Raw genomic sequence first — 24,398 nt, 5'->3', positions numbered from 1 at the left:
ACTCAAGGATTGGTCTGCTTCTCTTTTAATCTGTCTATACTATCCTCTATAACTTGTCATACTGATACAAACTGGCTTATCTCAGCAGATCCTAGAAACTCTAGTTTTCTTGTTCACAAACAGATAGGAAGAGTTTATATTTCCCAAATGGCAAATAAAAGGTAGGAGTTTCTCTATGAATCTTCTTAATCATATGACTTCCTTGAGCATATCACTGTAGCAAAGTGTATAGAATTAACCCAAATGATTTTTGCAAATCTGAGCCTATATTTAGAACTGAGAGTGAGATCAATCCTATCCAAATCATGAGTCTACTGTACAATGAAGTGTAAGGATATTGGCTGTGCAATTGCAGTGTCCACTATAGTCCTTTTTGAATATTTGGCATTGCTAATGCTTGGTAGCATGTATTCACTTTCAAAAATCCACAAATATCCTTCTCAAAAAGAAAGATTAAGACTTCTTCCAATGTTGACTTCCAGTTTATAGGTTGGGTTATTTGGACAATTGACAGTCCCTTTTAATTAAACCTCATTGTAATGCTTTATGATTGACTGGGCAATGACTACATGAAAAAATATTGATGTCCCTATCAATAAATAAAAAGTTAAAAGAAGAAAGGATATCCTGACATATAAAGGAAAAAGTCCTAAATGCCTAACAGGACAGAATGAAAAAACAAAAACAAAAACATATACTATCCTGTGCTTTTAGTGAGTTGTTAGCTATTCTTTGTTTTGTTCATTGAGAATTTTGCTAAATAATTGTCTTCAAAATTACATCTGAGATTGATATTAGTGAAATACCATTTCAGTGGCACTCATAGTATTATACATATTTTGTTATGTTGGGATTCTGGTGTTTGGTTCAGAGTTGATTAATAACTAGACATTTTTAGTTAGACTTGGGATTTCTTTGGCAATCAGTTTTCTTTACAATTTTTAGGCAGTTCTAGAATGCAAATCTCAATGTCTTCTCAATGTCAAATTTAAATAGGCAGACAGAGAGAGAGAGAGAGAATGAACATTCACATTGAAGCAGTCTTATATGTCGTGTGTGTGTGTGTGTGTGTGTGTGTGTGTGTGTGTGTGAGAGAGAGAGAGAGAGAGAGAGAGAGATTAAACCTTGAATGGTGGGAATTTGGTAACATTAATCTAGATCTTCACATTGCCATGTTACTGGTACTGCACTTCTCAGTGATTCTCTTGGTTCTATCCTCTTTTCACTAAGTCTTTCAAGTAGTTATATTTCCCCAGTGATCTTCTAATGATAGCAACATAATCTATGGTGTTCTTTTTTCATTTACATTCAAGATAAACTAATTACTTTTTTCCCACAATAATGGAAAAAGTCTGGAAACTCTTCTGTTTGAAACAGGTTATGTCTGTGGTTATTATATTGTCATCAACAGAAAGTCATGCACATAGGTTTATATTATAGGTCTCTAAACCCATCATGGTGACAGGGAATCACTTAAACCTGTCAAGGCTTATGGTTGGATTAGGGTTGAGAGTAATTTCACCCAAGCCACAAAACAGCTACAGAATTTGAGATAAATTGCATAACTTATGGTAATACCTGAATGATTTCAGTGTTTTTACATATTTAATTGCATAATCTTTAATGGAATAAAATATATCATGTATACTTACTTTGGTATGTGTGTGCCTGTGCATATACATGGGCATTTCAATATATACATAAATACATTTAAAAATTTATAAAAGTAAAATATTTCATTAATTAGAGAAATGTTTTACTTTTTCTTGTAAAATACATTTATATCCACTAAATATTTTAGCTAATATAAAACTTAGGTTGATTCTTTCTAAAGAGACTGCCCCTCACCAAAGTCATGCTTCGTTTAGGTCAAGTAATTAGTAATAAGCAAAGTATTTCTAGAGCAATAGTTTAGAATCCATCCCAGAGCTAAATGTATTCAACATTTAGTAAACATTTATTGAGTACCTGTTTAAAAAGAATGCTATGCTAGGTTTCCGTAGGTAGGTAGGTAGATAGATATAAATAAATATATGTCATAAAACAATGGCAGATTTGCTCTCAGGATATGCTTATTTCCAATATCATCACATCTTTTTTTTTCATTTTTATTTTATCATAGGAAGACACTGATTTTTTTTTAGGAAAAAAATGATACAGGAACTCACCTTATTTATATACTTATTTATATAAAAGCTTGTATAAAGCATAAGCATATGAGAGGTATACACATACATTTTCATAATTTGGATTGTTATTATGTTTGCCATTTTAATTTTTCCCCCTAGATACCTTGCCTTCAATATTTGTCATAGAATTTACTAAAAGGAACGAGAGTTTAATAATATGAACAGATTTATCTGAATAGAGTGCTTTGTGTAAAATACAAGAATACTGGGACTTCTCATGTCAACCTAATGTATGATTTGCCATGTTTCTAAATACATTTTATTAGCTTCTATATTTCAGTAAAAACGAGTAATTAGCAGATAGTATCTTAATTTGGCCAGAAAATATGATGGTATCTGTATCAGAAACCAAAAAATCATCTCTAGAAATTGTCAAGCACTCTATATTTGTTAACACTAATAATGTCATGATTATGATTTAATTTTTCTGTTTTAAAATAAGTAATTTATGTAAGATATACAACATATATACATATGGTCAATTTTGAAGATGGGTGAGAACTTAGTGAAATTTTTGTGTGTAGGATCATAAATTTAAAATGAAATTCATGGTTAATTAGAATAAGAAATTGATGAAAATAATGAGATCTGATAATTGTTAAATGTTCCTGTGCCAGACATAATTCATAGAACAATGGAAAAGCACGTATCATTTAGAACATTATATAAATACTAGGCCCAATTTCAGAAAGAGCCAGGGAGAGAGACAAATTTCTTAGCCATGAGTAGTTTTGACATTGGGATAGTAGTTCTTTATTCCTAACAAAGTGTTGCTAAGGAGACTTTCTTAAACTATTTCCAAATATGAATCATCCACACTCACAGATCTTTGAAATCCTTTATTTGGGTTAAATCAAGACAACCTATGTAAAACCTGGAGAATGTGCTGTATATACATTATTTTCTCACTTTCCCACGCACATCTTTGCTATTTACCAGGACATACTTATCTTAACAATATAATACTTTTGGCCTTGAATGAATCTGTTCAAATTAATGTAGTGTTCACCACTGCAGTAGCAGAAGAGGCTGTGATTTTGCAACTTTTATTTTTAAGTCATTTGAAGCAGAAAATTCTAACAAGTTTTCTTGAAGAATGCTTACTGAAAATTAAAGGTGTTTGGCTTTTATAAATGACTTTATCACTTCTCAATGGGTGGTCTTATCTTACTTAATTTCTTGAAATTTAAATTGGACCAAGGTTATCAAAATTATATCCTACACATTATTACTGTCGAGTGCTTTTTAATAATAATTTTGTTAGCATTCATTATGGACATACTGAACGGTAAGATCATGTGACAATTGCTTCAAAGACAGTATCTGTGATGTTTACCTTCAATCAGTCTTCTCACTTTACAGATTAAGTTAAAAGATTTGCTAAAGACCATGAGACTAGTAAGTGGCAGAGCAAAATGGTATATAATTATTTTGGATTCCTAAACCTAGGATTGTAAAATGAGTATTGTCCTTTCTATTAAAATTACTTTTAATTTACCCTCATATCTTTTAAATTTACATAATAATGTCATATGTGGTCATCAAATGCTTGTGGCTCAATCTATCAATATTTATTATTCATCTAATTTGTGTTAACTACTAGGATTTATTTGAGTTTTCCTCACAGTCTTTATGGACTAGAAGAGGAGACAAACACAATGAACACTGTCTTGAGGCCCAACAGAATTAAGTAGTAAAATAGATATTCATACAAATCCTCTGGGAACACAAACCTAGCTTTGTGAAGATTGACCTAGCAGGTGGTGCGAAGTATAACTGAATGATGAGCCCCAATAATCAAGTATGTCTTCCATAGAAGGACTCTTCCCATAGAAAGATCATCACAGTTTGTGGAACTCAATGAGAAAGACATAGAAATATGAATGCTCTGTATTATTTAAGATGGGGCAGGTGGGCAGGCAAGAGGAAGAAAAACAGCTGGAAAGGAAAGTTGAGGGCAAATTGTAGAGAATGTTGTCTACCATATTAAGGGGTATGCATTTTATCTAGTAGGCAAGAAAAGGTTATTGACAGGTTTGCATATTGAGCTACATGTTTCAATCCCGGGACTTAAGGAGCTATATATAGAAGCATTTTGGCATTATGAATGATGGAAAGTGCCCTACTAATGTAGAAGTTCCAATACTACCTTGAGGTGAAGCTGTCCAAATATATTTGGAAACTAGGATTTATTCTTAGCAGATCAGTTAAGACCAATGATATAGATATAGCCTAGGGGCTGGGGTGTTCGGAGATTGCTGAGTAATTTCTAAGAATATAAGAGATGTCACAAAGAGGAAAGCATGGTAACTCTTGAAGATATTCAAGGACAAAAGATTTTGGTTGAGATAATATCTCATCTGAAATATGTATTGATATATGTATTGATAGGTATATATGCAGGAACCCAGAGTGGGGGTCACCTAGATATGATTTAAGAACTTATCCAGGAAAATATTATACAGAAGATTTAAAAAAAATATTTTGAAGAAAACAATTATATTCAACAGTGTCAAAATTTGCAAAGGAATTGAGGAGGATAAAGATGGAGGAGGGACATCTGAATCTGGTATTTTAGAATCAGAGTTCTGTGTTTTGAGAGGGCTGTTTTATCAGAAAGTTGGTAAATAAGAAAGAATGCATACAATTAAAGAGGCATCATGGCCATTTGGAAGCAGAAAAGTGGAGTAAACTGCTCAGAAGTTTTTTGTTAAATGTATGAAAGTGGTGGGATTGTAAACTGAAGGGTGGTAGAATTAGGAAGATGTGTCTTAGATTGGAAGAATTTTAAGAATTTTGATACATTATACTAGTACACTATAGGAATTTGTGACACATGGTATATACTATACTATGTTCTATATATAATATATGGTATGAATCTATAAATGTTGATTTTTCTGGACAAAAGAGGCAAATGAAAATCTCTCTGAACATTCACCATGTATTTTCAAAACTAGTTTTTTTCCCATTAATACTTATCCAATGCAATTCTATTTTTAGCAAGTTATTTTTTATTAATATTGATTTCTACTTAATCCCCTGGAATGCCTTTAAGTCCCAGTGCATTTCCTTCCCTTTATTAAAAAATAATCTTTCAAATTCAAGTTTTGTCAGAGAGCAAGATGGCACAGGGCAGAGAGTACAGACCATGACATAGTTAGAACATTTTAACATGACTTGACTTCATAAAACATGATAAAATAAGGATCAGGCAGCACTTTGTTTTAAAACATTTGCTGCTGGAATTCTATTATTCATTAAAAAGAAGCCTGCTGATCACTAGGGTTCTGTCCCCTGATGCCCGGTTTTAGCACCTTCTACAACTCCCTGTGAATAATGTAGAGCAGTGATGGAATACTTCAAGCCAAATCTAGAAATAGACCATCTTAAAAATATGATTTCCCATAGTTAAATAATGCAACAGACTTTCCTATATAAAAAAATGGCAGTAAACATTGAATTTTGCTAGCTAGCATTTACATTTCTTAAACTAAGATAAAGGAAAATAGTTTTGACTTGCCATCCACAAAGCTGATATGCATATGAATATATGAATGCGTGTATTGTGGATGTTTATAATTAAGTATGATGGAAAAGTATAGCATGATTTTGACAAATAAGACCAGACATCTGAAATTCGTCAAATTCACGTTTATAATCTGAGCTGTAAAGTACATCCTTTAACCATATTTATAAGTAGCCCTTTGAAGTATGATTTCATTTTCCATCATGTGACATAGTAGAAAACAGTAGGAAAAAAAAAGCAAAAAGGCAGGAAAAAGTGAAATAGTTGAAGCAAAGGTATAGCAAACCCAGTATCAAAGAGCTGAAGAGGAGAAAGACCAATATCCTAGATTTCATTTTTTCTATCACAGAAATAATTATCAACTTCAGAATGTCCATCTAAAATTTTCAGTAACAGTGAACTAAAATATATAGGCAAGGGCTGACTTGATGGTTTGACTATGATTCTTCAACTTTTCAGTGGTGCAAAAGTGATATCCAGATTCACGTGCTGTAAGAAAGTGTGCGTGGCACACCTGGAATGAGATGGCGGGTCCCTTGATGTTGGGTCCCTTGATGTCCTAGGGAACCTCCTGTTGATTTCCTGGATCTGGCCAGACCTATATGGAAATGCGGGAGGGTGGAGGAACTGGCTGCTGGATCCCTGAGAGCCCCCTGCTTCCAGTGGGGCGCAACAACAAAGTTGTGTGGCCTGCCAGGGTGCCGGCCCTGGAATCGGCCTCAGCTGTTGGGGCGCTGGCCGCCTTGGACCCCTCCAGGCTGGGCTCTCCCACTTCACCCCCTTGATACCCAGAGGGCTTCCTTCCCATGTACTCTGGGGAACAGCTCCAGCAGCTCTTGCCAGGTGCAGAATCTTCAGCAGGAGCGTGTGTAAAGTGACTGATAAGGTACCTCTGATGCAACATGACCAGGTGGGCAGTAGTTACTACCACACATAAAAAGAGGCCCTTGCCTGCAACATCATGGGAGGACATGAAGAAGGGGTCCTTGGAGGGAACAAGCCCAAATCTACCAAATCGTAAACAACCTGAAGCCAATAGACTGTCCCTTAAAAATGTTGCACCCCAAGCAAAACATAAAAAGAACAAAAGGAAGAAAGAATACTTAAATGAAGATGTGAATGGATTCATGGAATACCTAAAACAGAACTCACAGATGGTTCACAATGGGGAGATGATAGCAATGGACAGCCAGGAGGTAAGGGAAGAAATTGCAGTTGCTTTAAAGAAAGACAGTCGATGGGAAGGAAGACGATTAAAAAGACAAGCAGCAAAGAAAAACGCAATGGTATGTTTCCACTATAGAAAACCTGGCCAGGGAATTGCAGATTTCCCACCTGCCCTTGTAAATCAAGATATGGGCACTGGAATATGTTATTGATGTGGGTCCACAGAGCATGAAATAACCAAGTGCAAGGCTAAAGTAGACCCAGCTCTTGGTGAATTTCCTTTTGCAAAATGTTTTGTTTGTGGGGAAATGGAGCATCTGTCCCATTCATGTCCTGATAATCACAAAGGATTCTGTGTTGATGGTGGTGGTTGCAAACTTTGTGGTTTTGTGGAACACTTTAAGAAAGATTGCCTTGAAAGTCATAATTCAGATCGAATGGTCACAGTTGGTCACTGGGCAAAGGGGATGAGTGCAGACAATGAAGAAATTTTGGATGTGCCAAAACCAAAGAAACCCAAAATAAAAATACCTAAAGTTGTCAATTTTTAATAGCATTCAGTACCATTATTAATTACTATCACATTGTTACTTTCCGAACTGGGCATGCTTTACAAGTTAGGCTTCCTTAGCGCCAAGAACAGTTTACTGCATTCTGTCCATCAAGGAGTACTTCTACCTCTGTTTGGAGAAAAAAATCACTGAAGAAAAGCACAAGATTATTAAATTGGATTCTCTGAAAGAACTTGTTTTTAATGGAGAAAACTTAGACAAAACTAAGTTATATAGTTGATTATATATGTGTGTGTGTGTGTGTGTGTGTGTGTGTGTGTATGTATAATATAAAAACAAAAGCATACTGCTTTGTATTTGTGAATGATTTTTTGATCATATTGTTTTCTTGGTGTAAAATATCAATTTATTATTATACTAGAAATTTATAATTTGCCATAAAGTCTGTATTTTTAAAATATTGAATAAAAATGCATTTGCTATTCCCTGAAAAAAAAGTGATATCCATTCAGTCTATGGAATGAATCCTACTTTAGATTTTGAATAAAGGTCTTTTTCCAAGCTAATTATATGTAGTTGACATGTTCTCAAGTTCCTGGACAGCATCAGAGAGCTGCAGCTTCCAGTCAGCCACACTGTGATAATCTACAACTAATATTTAACAGTGTACTGTATTGCTGGTATAGGACATTTGATAGGTTAAATATAGAAAATGCAATTTTGATTTACATTGTTTTCACTTTGTGGCCCTATAATAAATCAAGGATCTTCTGTATAGTATTCGATGACAATAATATCCTATCCATATTCCTCCCATAGAAATAAAGTGACACTTAAAATCCTATGAAGTAATATGATTGAATATGGTACTAGTGTGTGTTTGTTGGTATTGCTTAATATATTTCTTAATCTTTCGAGTCTTTCTCATATCCCACAGAACTAGCAAAAAAAAAATTGAGTTAGTAATAAAGTTGTCTGAAATGCAGTCTTACTACTTTGAAATCAATGCCCCACAAAATATTACTTTATCCTTGCTTTTATGCCTCCTTTTACCAATTATCTAAGACAAAAATCTAGAAGGCATTTTCAACAACACTTTCTTTTCTTTGTATTTAAAGTCACCAAATCCAATAGATTATGAGGACAAATATGTCATAAATTCACCATGTCCCTTCTGCCACCATTCCTACTGTTTTCTAAGCCCCCAACATAACTCATCAGTTCATTGTTTTAAACACCCTTGAGTGTCATGGGTCAGGCACTATTACCTTTTGTACTTCACTGGTCTCCTAATTGGTCTTGCTGCTGCCACTCTTCCACAGACCATCCACACTGTATCCAGAGTGATCTTTACAGAAAAAAAAATTAAAATTATATTACTGTTTTCATGAGTTGACTGTCAGTTCTCTAAAATTATCACCAGAAAAGCACTACTGATCAAGCAGTGTTAAGTGTATTAGACATACTACCATAGGGAAACTACTAACTTGACAAGGTCTTGTCCATGTGTTAATGTGAAAAAAAAAAAATTGGAAAAGGGATTCTACAGAGCTTGGCTGGGTGATTGGTTATCCAGGTTTTACAAAGAAGGGAGCTGTTTACTATAGGATAAAAGATTTGACATAATAGTTTTTAAACTGATAAGAAGAATGGTCTTGAAATGAAGAAACAATCCCCACAAAATTAATAGTTACGTTGGTTCACAGTCTTCATTCTAAGTGTAGGTATTTCCCAGGGCATGAAGCTAGGTGGTCTTTGCTTTGTCTTGGTATTATAAGGATAGGAAATCATACTGGTTTTTGTACTTATGTGTGTTTAGTTGCTTCCTCTATATTATAAAACATAAAATATTTTATAAATGTCAAAATGTATTACAAAATATATTTTAAAGGAAATTTTACTTTGCAAAGCATACATATTTTATGATATGTATTATTATTTTTATCCTACCCTCAATTTATGTAATATGCAAAACAAATTATATCCTCTAGCTATATTGATTATTGTGATATTCTTTCCCCACCCCCGGCACATATGCACTCAGTGTTGTCTTACATAGTTTTATGTCTTTGAACAAATTCTTCTTCTGCCTGATAACCATCCCAAACCCTCATTGTTTTCTTTCCTTGTCTGGCAAACTTTGATTCATCTTGCTAGATTTCCTCAAAAATCTTTGTTTTGGGAAATCATTCATGATTAAAAAAAAAAAAATTCCTAGTTCTCAGTAATGTCTGTTTTCCCCTTTCTAAGCTTTCCTTTCTTCTTGGGCATATACCTATATAGTTCCTTCATGGGACTATAATTTCTTTGAGGGCAGATGTTTTATTCTTCTTCATATACATTCTTGTCTAAGAAAGTGACTAAAACACAGTTTATAACACATGAATAACCAATATGTACTTATTTTAGTGTTTTTGATTGAGTATACAAAGCATTCCTTCTTAAGTTTGTTTTACTTGGCACAGTAGCCAGCTTTATTGAGAATTTAACCATGGGTGAGGCCCCTAAAGTCTGTGCACAGGTAAGTAACACATTTAATTTTCCTTACAAAATATAGAAAGGAGTTTGAGTGGTACAGGAATATTTTTGGTTCCATAGCCCTTATTCTTAATTATTTAATGCTACCCTTTTTAATATGCTTAATATCATATTGGTAAGGATTGCCAACTAATTCTGCCACAAATATGACAACCATAAACATGATATGTATTATTTGGAATACTAAAGGGCACATAATTTCTTCTATTAATATTTAGCTAATGTTCATTAAGTATTCACAATTTGCTAGTTACTATTTGAATTTCTTTATATGAACTACCTAAGCCACCTAAATAAATTTAGGAGTTATGCAACATACATTTACTCCCTCCTCTTCGGTTTCTAAGGTACTAAACATTCTTGGTTTACCTTTTGTATTTCTAGCTTATGGTTTACTTTTCATTTTCATATTCTTATTAATCCAAATTCCTCGTATCACACTAAGAGGGGTTCAGTTCCTAGACTACATTCATTTCTTAAATGATATCATGACATTAAATATTGTCCATAAATTGATGCCTCTCAAATAATTATCCCAACTCAACCTTTTTAGTATAGTCCAAACTTTTAAAAAATTGTTTTTAAAGATGTTGATGGATCTTTATTTTATTCATTTACTTATTTATTTATATTTAACCCAGTGCCTCACGCATGCTAGACAAGTGTTCTACCACTGAGCCAAACTTTTTAATATAACTATCTACACACTCTCTAGTCAATTTAAATTTTACCTGTTCAAAATTGAATGGACCAAGCTCCAAATCTGCTTCATCAGCAATGCTTTATATTTCTGTATCAACCACATTCTTTCAGTTGCCCTAGTTAAGCACTTCGGAGTCAAGCTTAATCTATCCCTTTTTTGCAAGTTGTAGATCAGAAAAATATACCAGGACTAACTTGACCAGGTCTATATCTACAATCTACTCACTTCTTACTATTTCCTTTGTCACTGCCATTCTTTCTAGTCTAGATTGTTGAAATAGCATTTTAAGCTGACCTGCCTACTTTGGCCTTTGCTTTACCTGCAAACTATTTTGTCTGCTGTGTGGTCCTGATAACCTATAAGTCAGATCACATCATTCTTTTGCTGAAAATCCTCCAATGGTTTGCCACTTCCCCAAAGGAAAATGTAGTCCTGCATTCTTGTAAATCCAAATGCAGTCATCTCCTTCTCCCTATCCATTTCTTTCCTGGCCTCCTCTACCAAAATTGTTACCTTTTCTCATTCCAGGGCAGTCATACTGGCCTAATTTATGCCTCTGCCTGAACACATAACCTCCACATATTGACATGGATATCTCTTCTACAAGTTTAAGTCTTTCTTTTTTGCAATACTCAGTGAACTCAATGATATTTTACCTGATCTTCCTAAATCAATCCACAATGTTCTCTCCCCTGGCAATTCCTATTCCCCTCCCTCACTTCATTTTTTTGTAGTATTTACCATCTTCAAATACTTTTTAATTTTATTTAATATGTCTCCTCCAATATGATTAGTTACATAAGAACTTGGATTTTTTTGTCTGTTTTGTATATGCCTCTACACTCATCCTCTAGAATAATGGTTGGCCCTTTTTAGTTGCTTAGTAAATAGTAGTTGGAGACATACTACTTTTAGTAAGTGAAAGAACCAGATGATTTTAGAGCCCTTCTAAACAAAATAAAGAAAGCCATGATGCATTGAATATATAAAGTCTAGTGTACAAATTGCTCTTCTACCTGGCCTATCTGCAAATATGACAATTTCTGACAAATTATCTGTTTGAAGTTTTTGTATTATTAGTTCATTTGCTAGGATAGATAATGAGAGGTATAACAATTGATTATGAATAGCTTATATGCTTATGAAAAGCAAAATGATAATGGATGTAACACATTATGGTTTCCTTATTTAAGGATGTATTACCTATGATGAATAGATAGGATACTTAATTTTCTGAGTTTCTCATTTACCCTCAAAACAAAAATAGACTATATATTCATTTGTGTGATGCGTGTGTGGGTATGTATGCATGCACACCTCTGTGTGTGTGGGGTGTGTGTGTGTGTGTGTGTGTGTGTGTGTGGTGTATGTGTGTGTAGTCTATATGTCTAACTATAAACACATATATACATATATCCTTGCACTGGTTTCATCAAATATTGAGAAAATCTAATATAAAAAATGAAGCTTGCTAGTTGTCTCAGTTCCTGGTGCAAACCCCTTTTTTTCCAGCAACCATTGTTTAGTCACCAAAAACCTCCCTTCCCAAAGCTGGGTTTCAATTTGTTGACTTCACATTTAAAAATGGTCAAGGTATTAGCAGTGAGTGTCATATGTTGCTCATTGGCAAGTGAGATCTCTAAAGATGGCCTATTATATGCTAAAAATAAAGGACTTTGATGCCAAAACCTCTATTCAATTCAGTCAGTATTTCAAAAAGTACAGTGAGAGAAAAATCAGTTGAGGAAAATTGTCATCATATACATTAAATATCTTTGTGCTTCCTGTTTTGGTTAATTTTTCTCGCACCTTCAAATGCTTTGTGGGATCTGCTGCTGACAAGGAGCAAATTTATTTGTTTAGAATTTTGGCAGCCTTTCCTTCTTTAGCCTTGACTTTCTTGTAGACGTGCTAATGAGCTGTGAAAAGGCCAAATGGGAAAGAAATAAGACTTCCAGATAATCCATACTCTGATAAACTACTCCCATGATAATTGGCAGTTTATGGTTCTTCTAGGGCAGTGGGATAAAAAAGCAGTGTTGGCCATGTGTATGGAACAACCTACATTAATAAAATTATAAAAGAAGTTTACAAGGTAATCACAATCCATTCAAACAAATGTCATGTGTGTACCTTCAGGCCTAGGCACAATTTGATTATCTGAAAAGCTTTATAGGTCAGATTGTGCTGTGTCCCAGCATTTCTAAATCATGAAATTCTAAACCTACTTGTGGCTATTTCTCTTCTACCTTAAATGAATTTCTTTTTCCTGATTTATATTTTTCACAGGCCAGATCAAAAACAAATCTACCCTTCCTTTTCTGCTTAATTTTCATGAAGTTATCTACATTACAATTTTCAACTGCTTCCATATATTTCATATTCAAAATTTAAATCACTGTGTTAATTTATGGATGTAGCAATAATTCTGTTTCATTTCTAACATAATGTGAAATAAGTCACCATATAAAAATACTTATTAAAAATAGAACAAGGAGTGATTTTGTAGGAAAATTTTAAGGATTATAGAAATCAGGAATATAGAGAATATTTTAAAAATATAATAAAACTTTGTTTTCAAACACAGTGTTTATTCTTTCACTATTTGAACAAAGTATGTTTATACATTGTATCTTTCCCTTCCTATTTTCCAAAGTAGAGCAACCAAGTCAAAACCTACCAATAGCATGTTTTACGTTTTGATATATATGATTATATAGCAATAAAAATTCCAGTAATATTTTTGTTCCATATTTTATCCTGTTCATGCTTTAATGTGCTGATTTGAAATTTAAATATGATTAAATTTTAGGGCACTGTGCTAATGAAGCCCGTGGTAGTTCTTTTTAAACAAATTCATATGAGTATATTATCCATTGAGGATGCAGATATTGTACACTAAAAGTCAATTATTTTATAAATATATAAAATTGGTCACAGATGGATCTAAGGCTGAGAGAATCTAGAAGAATAAATGAATTCTGTCAATAATTGTATGGGTTTATGATACACGTAATGACCACATTCACATAAAATATGGCACATTTTTATATTTTGATTTTTAAATGCAATTTTAAAAATCTAGCTATCTCTGGGAAATTTCTTTCCCTTGAGTTATTAAAATGATGTCTGACTAAATAGTTAATTTTAGAGATGTCTACGAACTGATACTGAGTTCCATTCCCATCTCTGCTTGTTATTAGCTCTATGACCTTGGGCAAGTTTCTAACCTCTATGAATGTGGTTTTCTTATTGTAGAATGTAGACAATAATTGTCTCTTATGATATGAAGTAAAATTAGATGATTTAGTGACATATTTATACATATTACAAATAGTGGACACTCAGTGTATTATTTGTCTTTTTGATTGTAAATTCTATAGGAGTTTAGAGGACAAGACAGACATCATAGATTAAAACATAGTCTACAAAGTGAGGAGCACCCACCTAGGTGAAACAAAAAATGATTCACTGGTTTTCTAGAATAATGTATTGCAATGTGTTCCTATATTCATATTATAATTATTAACTAATATACTTTATCAATTTAAAACAATAGTGATAAATTATTTAAACCACCATACCCCAAAATTATAATATCAATATGAAATGGCTTTAAAAAATAATGATACATTTGCAATCATTTGAAATATTTTAATTTCAGTTAACATGTATTAATTATACATTTTGATGGGGTTCAGTATGATATTTTGACACATGCATGCAGCATGTGCTAATCAACTCCAGCCTTATTTTTAATCCACCCCTTGCCTTTCAAATCTCTACTAATCACTATTCTACATTCAGTTCAGCTTTTCATAGCTTCCACATGTGAGGAATAACGTGCAGTGCTTGTCTATCTGTATCTTATTTCATTTGCAATATTCTCTAGTTCTGTTCGTTCTGCTGCAAATAACAGGGTTTCATTCCTTTTTGCGATAGAATAATATTTCATTGTGTATATATTCCACATTTTCTTCGTCCATTGACCAGGTTGATAGTCACCTAGGTTGATTCCATATTGTGGATATTATGAATAATGCCTCGATAAAGATGGATATGCAGGTGTCTGTTTAGAATGCTTATTGCTGATTTCATGCTTTCAAGTCATTTCATATAATATATGGTATGTGATATCTCAAAAACTTAGAGATCCTGAACAGGAAGGCAGTAATGGTAGGCCCCTTCCTTATTTATTGGTATCCTCAGTGTTTGCAATGCAATGAAACACATGTGTACAGTTTAGTGGGTTAATGGATTTTATTATCTTACATGATAGAATATTTTTGCTGGGTATGGGGTATAGGCCTGTAATTCCAGTGACTTAGGAGACTGGGGCAGGAGGATCACAAGTTCCAGATCAGCCTCAGGAACTTAATGAGACCCTGTCTCAAAATAAAAAGTAAAAATGGCTGGAGATGTAGGTCAGGGATAGAGCTCCACTGGGTTCAATTTACAGCATCACCCCCCCCCCAAAAGTAGAACACTAAATGTTTTTCAATAAAATAGGAGTGTCCTAGGAAATCTTTTTACTGAACAGAAAAGTTCTAGTTATCTCATGACAAAGTAAGAAAATAAATTTTGTATTCTCTTTTTCAAAAAGTCAAGTGTCTCAACTATGCTAAACTTTTTTATGTTGGAAAGTGACTGTGAGTACCATATTATTCTCAGATATTTCCAAAAGCAATAAACTACTTGATCTTTCCATTGAAGGCAAAGTTTCTATATTAACAATGATTTCAAAATGAGTAGCATTTTATAAGAAAGTCATGCTAAAGAGACAACATTTCAAATGGCTATTTGGCAGTATTCTCATCATAAGTGTATCAGTTTTGGAATCTTAAGCATCTGTAAAACAATCTTGAAAAGTTTTCCAATCTGTTGAAAATATTATAAATGAAATGTTTTAGTGAGGTTTCAAATCCACAGTAGAAATAGAAATAGAATAGAAACACACACACACACACACACACACACACACACACTCTCTCTCTCTCTCTCTCTCTCTCTTCTTGTTGCCTTTCACTGTCTTCCTACATGGACCCTCTGGTTTACCTTCACCAACATAAAAGAGGACTTTTATTACTTTTCTTGAGGCAGCGGATAGAATTTGCAGCTAATAATGAAATCTGCTAGAGTCTTCCCAAGGCTTAATGCCATTAGTATTTTTTTACACTGCCAAGCTCTAATGTCCCTAAAGGATCTTCTCTGCTGGAGAGAATAGGGAGACAAATACAGCAGTGAATAAAGCAGCAGGTGCAATAAATAGATGTGGAATATAATACTTTTTCTCTGCTATGATATGGAAAGATATATGACTTTGGACTTAATTCCCTCATGAAGAAATGTCTTTATAGTAATCTAAATTAAGAAGGAATTGTGATAAGATATGTACTAGAGATTGTTTGACTCAACAAATATCTGGCATATTCTACTATATGTCAGATACTGAACAAAACTTTCTACTTTCAAGGATCTTACCTTTATGCCCCCTATGAGGCTTTTTCTGAAGGTTATACCACACCATTGTTTTGGAAACAAGGAAGGGAGACAGAAATATGTAAAATAACTTCTAAAAACTCACTGAATTTATTTAAATAATATATGTAGAAGATGTTGGGATAATCCAAGTAATGGTATACTTTAAGAAAAATGGAGATAACTAGTTTTGTGGGGAAAGTTGGCCTATTTAGCCAAAATGTCTTCAATTAAATAAATGTTTTTATAATCAAACTAAACTAGAGTCCTCTTAGTTGTTAGTTTTTCTTACTTCTATATTCTACACAGCACTAAATCAGAAAAAATGAGGCAATGGTAGTGATTTTATAAAGGTTGGATGGAAAAGGGTGATACTTAATATTAGTAATAAAGGACTCTATGTATATGAGTCTTACAAACACCCTGAAAGTAGAATCATAAACTTATCCATTTTCACATGTGTACCAGGACTCTAAACTTAAATAGCTTTGCCTAGAACACATTGCTTATAAATTCCAGAAGCTGAACTTGACCTTAGGATTATTTTACTCCAAAATGAGACAGATTTAAAGTACACCCCCCCCCCCCCCCCCGTTAGATACTGGTTTTACACACATTGAAGCTTTTGGTACATTGTTATGTCTATGGATGTAAGTGGAGCCAGGAAGGCAGTGAGATTTTAGAGAAAGCTAGCTTGCATATGCAATAGTGGAAAAGTGACTCAGAAGAATCAGTTGGAGAGGGAGAGGTTGGAAAGAGAAGAGCTAATCAATACTGAGATGTTCTTGAGTCTTTACTAAGGAACTAGTTTAAATATGGGAAGCAATTAAATGATCAGGAGACTGCAATCAATGGCTTGAGTCTCAAAATAGATTTGCCACCTGTGGTTTCTAAATAAAGTTTTATTGGAACATATTCATGTTTATTCACTTATACATTTTGTCTATGGCTCCTTTTGTATTGCACTCTACAGTGACACTACAAATTAAGTACAACTAGCTGGTAGTGGTTGGTAGAACTGAAGATATTTACTACCTGGGACTTTACAGAAAAAGCATGACTCTTTGGTTATATGATAAGATTTTCCATTGAAATACAAAATACTAGTATTAATGTGATTATTGATAAGTTTTTTGGTGATTCTACTCTTATAACTTCTAATTTATTTAAATGTAGACTTCTAAAATAAATAGAAACATAGCTAAGAATACTGTAGAAGGTGATTCATGAAATAAAGCAAAATTTAAATTACTTAAAAATTTAATTTTTTAATGAATGTGAGATTTTATTAATAGTCCCATACAGATGGTTTGAAACAATAAGAGAAAAATAGTACATGGATTTTATGGAAAAAAGTCAAACAACTTAAAAATCTGCTATAAGCATAAAGCTTAAAATGGCCATATGGAAAAATTTTACAATAATTTTTTTCCCTCATAAGTCACTCTGGAATATTTTATGTTGTAGAAAATTCTAGACTACAGTAATTTTTAGATGGATATGAAGTGGAAAATATTTTAGTTCGAATAGTGTTTTCATTTTCATGAGATATATGTATTTCATTTTGAAATGTTTGGTAGGTGAAAGAAATTGCATAAAGCAGCTTAGTTTAGAATAATTTTTATTTTAAAGGTATTGATTTTTTATATATTTATAAATAAATGATTAAAATAAATAACACTTGTTACTGTTGCATAGGCCTTAGAGAAAATAACTTAGAAATTTACTTGTTCTCAGATATTTTGACACTATCTTATTTTAAAGTTATTTTTAGAAAAACACTTATTTTAAAATTACCTACCAACTATTATGAATTCCAACCGAATATTAACTTTTTAAAATTATTAATATATACCAAAACACTATAAAGTTATTGTGTTTATCTTTCTTCTCTGTCATCTGTGAATTTCATAATATTCTCTCAGCTCTTCATAATGACAAAAAGAATGTAGGCTTATTGGGGATCATGTTTCTTTTCCCACGCCTCATAGATATGACTTCAGTTTCACTAATCATGAAACTGGACATCTGTTTTCTACTACCTAATACATTTATGAGAAAATTGTTTTACATAGGAGTTGATTGATGTTTAATAAAAATGTTATTGTATACTATATTTATTTAATAAATGACAATTTTTTATATTGTCAACATTCCAGGAAAAAGAGATATGGATCCCCAATAATGGGACTATCAATCATGAATAAATAAGCAGGGGCATAACAATTAAAAGCATATATGCACAGGCCAGGGTAGCCTATGGTAAGTCTGAAGAATAAAGGAAAGTTTGGAGTTAGCAGGTGGAAGTAGAGAAGAAATTTAAGGTGTTTTGAAAGAAAGCTTATTGGCACTTGTGACTATTATGTGAGAACCTGTAAACTCTGATTAGCAAGTGGCTACAATTACTAGGTCAAATCAGTCTTAAGTCATAACAGGCTGTTTGGATTGGGCTTGTTAAATAGTATGTCAAGGAAGTGTTCTTGTTAAGTAGTTACTGTTGTGATAATTATTATCAGGCAAATTGTGCATGGTAGGCCTCCTTTCATGCCCTTCTCTGGCTCTATTTGTCAGGGTTTGACATGGGTGACTACATTGTGAATCTGATAACTTTCACAATATTATGTTATAAATTTTTCTAGGTACATTGAAATTTAAGTATTTTATTATTTTCTCTCTGAACTTTTTGTTTTGTTTAGGAAAGTCTGTCAGAGTAATGATTTCTTCTTTCCGTTCTTTCTTTATTTTATGAGAAGGTTTCTATTACTTTGTGGATTATAATAACTAAAACAGAAATTCTCAGAAGATGGACAAGAAAAGAAGAAATAAAAGGATAAAAGATGGAATGACTTAGAAAGTATATGTATATCCAACAATATAAAATGGGGAATTAGGGCTGGGATTGTGGCTCAGTGGTAGAGTGCTCACCTAGCATGTGTGAGGCCCTGTGTTCAATCCTCAGCACCACATAAAGATAAATAAATAAAGGTATTGTGTCCATCTACAACTAAAAATATTTAAAAGGGGGGGGGGGTTAGACAAAGAAAGAAAAGTAAATAAACACATACATGTCTGTTCTATATGAATATATACATACATATAAATATACAAGAATTATCAAATGGAATATTGGGGCATACATATTTAAAATCATGACTATGTTATATATCACGATTTTCCTCTTTAAAAGACATAGTTATGGGGCTGGGGATGTGAGTCAAGCGGTAGCGCGCTCGCCTGGCATGCGTGCGGCCCGGGTTCGATCCTCAGCACCACATACAAACAAAGATGTTGTGTCCGCCGAGAACTAAAAAATAAATATTAAAAAAATTCTCTCTCTCTCTCTCTCTCTCTCTCTCTCTCTCTCTCTCTCTCTCTCTCTCCCCCCCCCCTCTCACTCTCTCTCTAAAAAAAAAAAAAAAAAAAAAAAAAGACATAGTTATTATTTAAATCACAGTCCATGGGAAACTTTTACTGAAAGCATAAATGTCAATTGAGAAATTAAAAATACTCTAACTTATTTTAACAGTATTTATTAGTTACCTTCTAGTAGGCAGAGTTGTAAAGGGTAGTGTAACATTTAAAGGTAACATATAAAGGTATACTCTTATCCACAGTTTTGCTTTTAAGGGTTTCAGTTCCCCATGTTCAACAACAGTCTGAAAATATTAAATATGAAGTTTTGAAAATAAGCAGTTTATAATTTTTAAATTATACAGTATTCTAAGTAGTGCAATGAAATCTAGCACTATCATTTCTGGGTTTTGAATCATCCCTTTGTATAGTATATCTATGCTAGATACACTATGTGCCTTAGTCACCTAGTAGACATCTTGATTAATCTATTAGATTGACCATCATAGTATTACAGTGCTTGTGTGTAAGAAAACCTTATACTGTAGCCTAATAGGATGTCACAATCCCTACATCATTCACCTCACTTCATCTTATTACATAGGCCTTGTGTCCCATCTTCAGAAGACAAGGATGAATATAATACAATGGGGAGAAGGGAAACTATATTCACATATTTTTTATATAGCACATTGTTATAACCCTTATATTTTATTAATTATTGTTGATAACCCCTTACCTGATTTCTTTTTTTTCTTTTTTTATTAGTTGTTCAAAGCATTACAAAGCTTTTGACATATCATATTTCATACATTTTATTCAAGTGGGTTATGAACTCCCATTTTTACCCCGTATACAGATTGCAGAATCACATCAGTTATACATCCACGTTTTTACATAATGCCATACTAGTGTCTGTTGTATTCTGCTGCCTTTCCTATCCTCTACTATCCCCCTCCTCTCCCCTCCCCTCCCATCTTCTCTCTCTACCCCATCTACTGTAATTCATTTCTCTCCCTTGTTTTTTTCCCTTTCCCCTCACTTCCTCTTATATTCCTTACCTGATTTCTAAGTTAAACTTTATTACATATATGTATATTATAAAACAATATACATACATACTATGTATGGTTTTATGCATTCACTTGGGCACCTTGGAATGTATCCTCCTTGGAGATATATATGTATATGAAGCAAAGTGGACTGGAAACATTATTGGGAATCTATTTTTGAGAGAAAAGATACATTTTCAGATAAATATCTGACTTTATGTGTAGAATTTTTAAAAAATAACAATAGCTTTGACAAGTACATTTTAAAAAAATTCATTTCTTTTTTTAGATATGCATGACAGCAGAGTATATTTCTGGCATATTATACATACATGGAATATAACTTACTCTAATTAGGATCCTATTCTTGTGACTGTAGATGATGTGGAGTTACCCTGGTCATGTATTCAAATACAAGGATAGGAAAGTTATGTCTGATTATTTCTACTATCCTTCCTATTCTCATTTTTGTTGTGGTGCTATTTACAATGAAATCTCAGCTCCCAGATACTTTGGGCATGTTTTTATATTAGATACACTATAGGTTTTGTGTCAGAAAAAAAATGATGATGGATTAGGTAAGAAAGTTTATCTTTCAGAGTTATTTCTCTTAAAATGTCTAGATGAAGATTCTCAGGCCTTGTACTAAAGCTTTGCTCATCTGGGGACCTCTACCTTCTTGTTCTGTCATCCCCTAGGATGCTGCCTTCATCCCTGTGATCAAAGATAGCTTGCCATCACCATGTCTGAACCAGGGCCTTTTGAAGGAGGGAAGAACAAAGAGGAGAGCATACCCATTTCCTTTTAGTCATGGTAAACAGATTGCAGATATCCTGCTGGCCAGTAGTTGGTCACATATTCTACTTAACTGCAAGGGAAGGGGGAAAAGATAGTTTATATCCTGAACAGCTAAGTAGTCTCTTTTCTACTGCTATATGAAAAATGGAGTAGGACAGATATTTGAGGACATTCTTTTCCATGTCCAGGTTTTTCAAGGTATCAAGATTAATACTTTTGGTTATAGAACCTTTTGTTAGATATATTTTGATAAAAATTGAAAAAATAAAATATATTTTATATACAAAAACGTAGGCATTCAATACAAATTTTTCCTATTAAACATAGAATGGTAAACAGGCTATAGCATTTATGTGAGCCTTTAATAGTTAAGAGTGTCAACTTTACTGACATTAAACATAAATGCAAATGACAAGATTGATAGAAGGTGTTGAGTTTGAATAGTGGACTTGGAACATGCCTTCCTTTAGAAAATATTGGCTAGTCTTATTCTTTGCTGAGTTTCCTCTGTCTCAGCAGAGTGTGTATATCATTACTTGGGCTGTATCCCATGCCTCTCTATTATCCCTTTTTACAATGTGATATCAGTGTCTGACTTAAAGCACAATTTTGAATGATGTATTTGGTTTCTTACTCACTAACCTAATGTGGTCCAGATATTTCTCTTAGTATCTTCAAAACCATTGACTCTTAATTTGTAGCAATGTAGCATTGAATATCTGCGTTTGTGTGTGTGTGTGTGTGTGTATGTGTTATTAACGTATTTTGTAATGGTAGGTTCATGAATTTTGAATTGAGTTTCTTCATTTAATAAAATTTATCAAATTGTGGTAAAGACCTACATTCGGAATCCAAACAACCTGGTTTTAAATCTCAAAACCACCAAGTACCTTTGTAACCTTTGTCAAGTCACTAATTTTTCGAATCCTGTTTCCTTATCCTATTATTGTCTGTCATCCTGACCTATTGCAGTGAAAAATGCCACAATGCACATCAAGGGGTTGGCAAATTGACTGACACTAAGTGCCCAGTAAATAATGGCAGCTGTTATTATTGCTACTATATATGTAGCAGTAGTTGTTGTGATTGTTGTTTCAATACTGCCATAACAGCAGGCCATATTTTTTCCTAAATTCTCATTAGGGTTTAACTTTGAACTGAATTTCAGGCACAAGCAATATTAAAAATTACCTAGTTAATGGTATCATTAGATTGGATGTCAAGTACAGTGTTGCATGATGGATTAATTCTTCATAAATCACCTCTGTAATCATTTACATACTCTGAATAATACCCTGGTTTACATATCCTATCTCAGAGGAAACACAGTAGAAGTGTGGCAAGAATCTTTCCAGATACTAATCCTGGTTCCTCTGAACTGCACTTCTGTTATTTAGTAAAAGAACCACTTGGTTATCCCTCTGTAATCCTTTAGCTCTGAAATAATCTTTCACTGAGGGATAAAAAGATTATAGAATACACCAAAAAAATTCACCATCCATGCATTGACTTAGATTCTATGCTTAAAAATAAGAAGCATAACACATTTAAATGAACTAAGAATGATAAAATTTTTAAATGTCCTTGAAGCATTTGTGCATTCAAGAACAAGAAAAATGTTTTATCCAGGTTAAATCGCATATCTCATTTTAAGGTTGAATTTGGGGAGGTAGCCAAAATAGATCAATTTCATCAGTGATATAAAACTGCTCAGTGATAGAGTGTGCCCTCTGGAAACATGCCAGCTATTTTTCTAGCGGTTTTGTGGTTTGTTGAATTGCTGGTTTCACTATGTATGTGTAGCCATTTGATGACTTATCTCAGTTTGAATTGCCAAAATCGTGGTTCCAAAAATACACACAGCTCATCCAACTGTTTCCTCATAAAAATCATTTGCCATTTCAATGAACATGGGCCCCAAATACAAGCATTGCAGAGCATTTCTTGGAATCTAGAATGTGCTCAGCATTTTATATTCATTATCACATGTAATCTTTCCAACAATCTTAAGGACATATATTTTTACATTCCTTGTTTTACAGATGGAGAAACTGAGCACAGCATTTGTAAATAACTTACCTAAAATCAGAAATATAATAAACTGGGTTTTACAGAATGGTTGTGAAGTAGTCAAAGCTATAGTTCTGTATTTTATTAGGAGGTAATAGAAGTTATTACTAGAGATTTCCATTACTAGAAATTGTCACTAGAAATGAGTTTCCTGATGTTTTCCTGGATACTGTAGGAGTAAATCAGTTAATCAGTTGTCTCTCCTCATAGTTTTACCTTTTCCTTCTCTATTCCTCTACCTTTAATGCATGTTCAATGTTTTTAAGGAATGTAGGCAACAATATCTAATACTTTTTCACACAAAAGAACAGTAATAAAACCCCTGAAGTGTATGGATAGTTTTGAATAAATTTTAGTGATGTTTATTCTGAAAACAATGATAAGTTTTTTTCACTCAGTCATTTCTATACCTTTCTAATAATTAATTTTTTTTGCCCAGTGGAATAGAGAAACGTTATAAAGACAAAAAAAATGAAATAGGATTGAAGCATAGGAAAAATCTCTTTCTAGCTGATGATACTGATATCTCCATTCAAGAAAAGACTGCTTTCTATCTTCATTTTCATTTTTATTGGCTCATATAAGTTATACATAATATTAGCATTCATTTTGGCATAATTATAAATGCATGGAATGTAATTTTTCTCTAATGTAGTCCCTAGTACTTCCCCTTAACCTCCCCCTTCTTCTTCCACTTGTTCCCTTTCCTAAACTCTGCTGATCTTTCTTCTGTTTACTTACAGTTTTCTAAAATTAGTTTTTTAAGATATACGTAATGGTGAGATTCACTGTAGTATATTTATATAGGTACATAGGAAAGTTAGGTCAGACTCATTCTACTCTTTTTCCCTTATCTCATCCCTCTTCCTTGCCCCTCCTCCTTAATTCGCTTCTTCTACTTCACTGGTCTTTATTTTGATGAAATTCCCTGCCCCTGTTTATGTTCTCTTTTGTTCCTCCTCATTTTAGACTAGCTTCCACATATAAGAGAAAACATTAAACCTTTCACAT

The 24,398-nt window shown here is 33.2% G+C and overlaps 1 protein-coding gene and 1 pseudogene across 7 annotated transcripts in view; both read left to right on the top strand.

The window, feature by feature from the left end:
* DMD (dystrophin) overlaps positions 1-24,398 on the top strand; it is a gene marked incomplete at its 3' end in the record, with an annotated part of 2,539,585 nt that overhangs the window by 962,688 nt on the left and 1,552,499 nt on the right. The gene's annotated exons all lie outside the window — the stretch shown is intronic.
* LOC308639583 (zinc finger CCHC domain-containing protein 9-like) lies at positions 6,621-7,436 on the top strand (annotated as a pseudogene). Its single transcript has one exon. The product of its transcript is annotated as a zinc finger CCHC domain-containing protein 9-like (transcript).

This window comes from Spermophilus citellus (assembly GCF_964194105.1).
Source record: "Spermophilus citellus genome assembly, chromosome: X".
NCBI lineage: Eukaryota > Metazoa > Chordata > Mammalia > Rodentia > Sciuridae > Spermophilus > Spermophilus citellus.
This window is presented reverse-complemented; position numbering and strand designations above follow the sequence as displayed.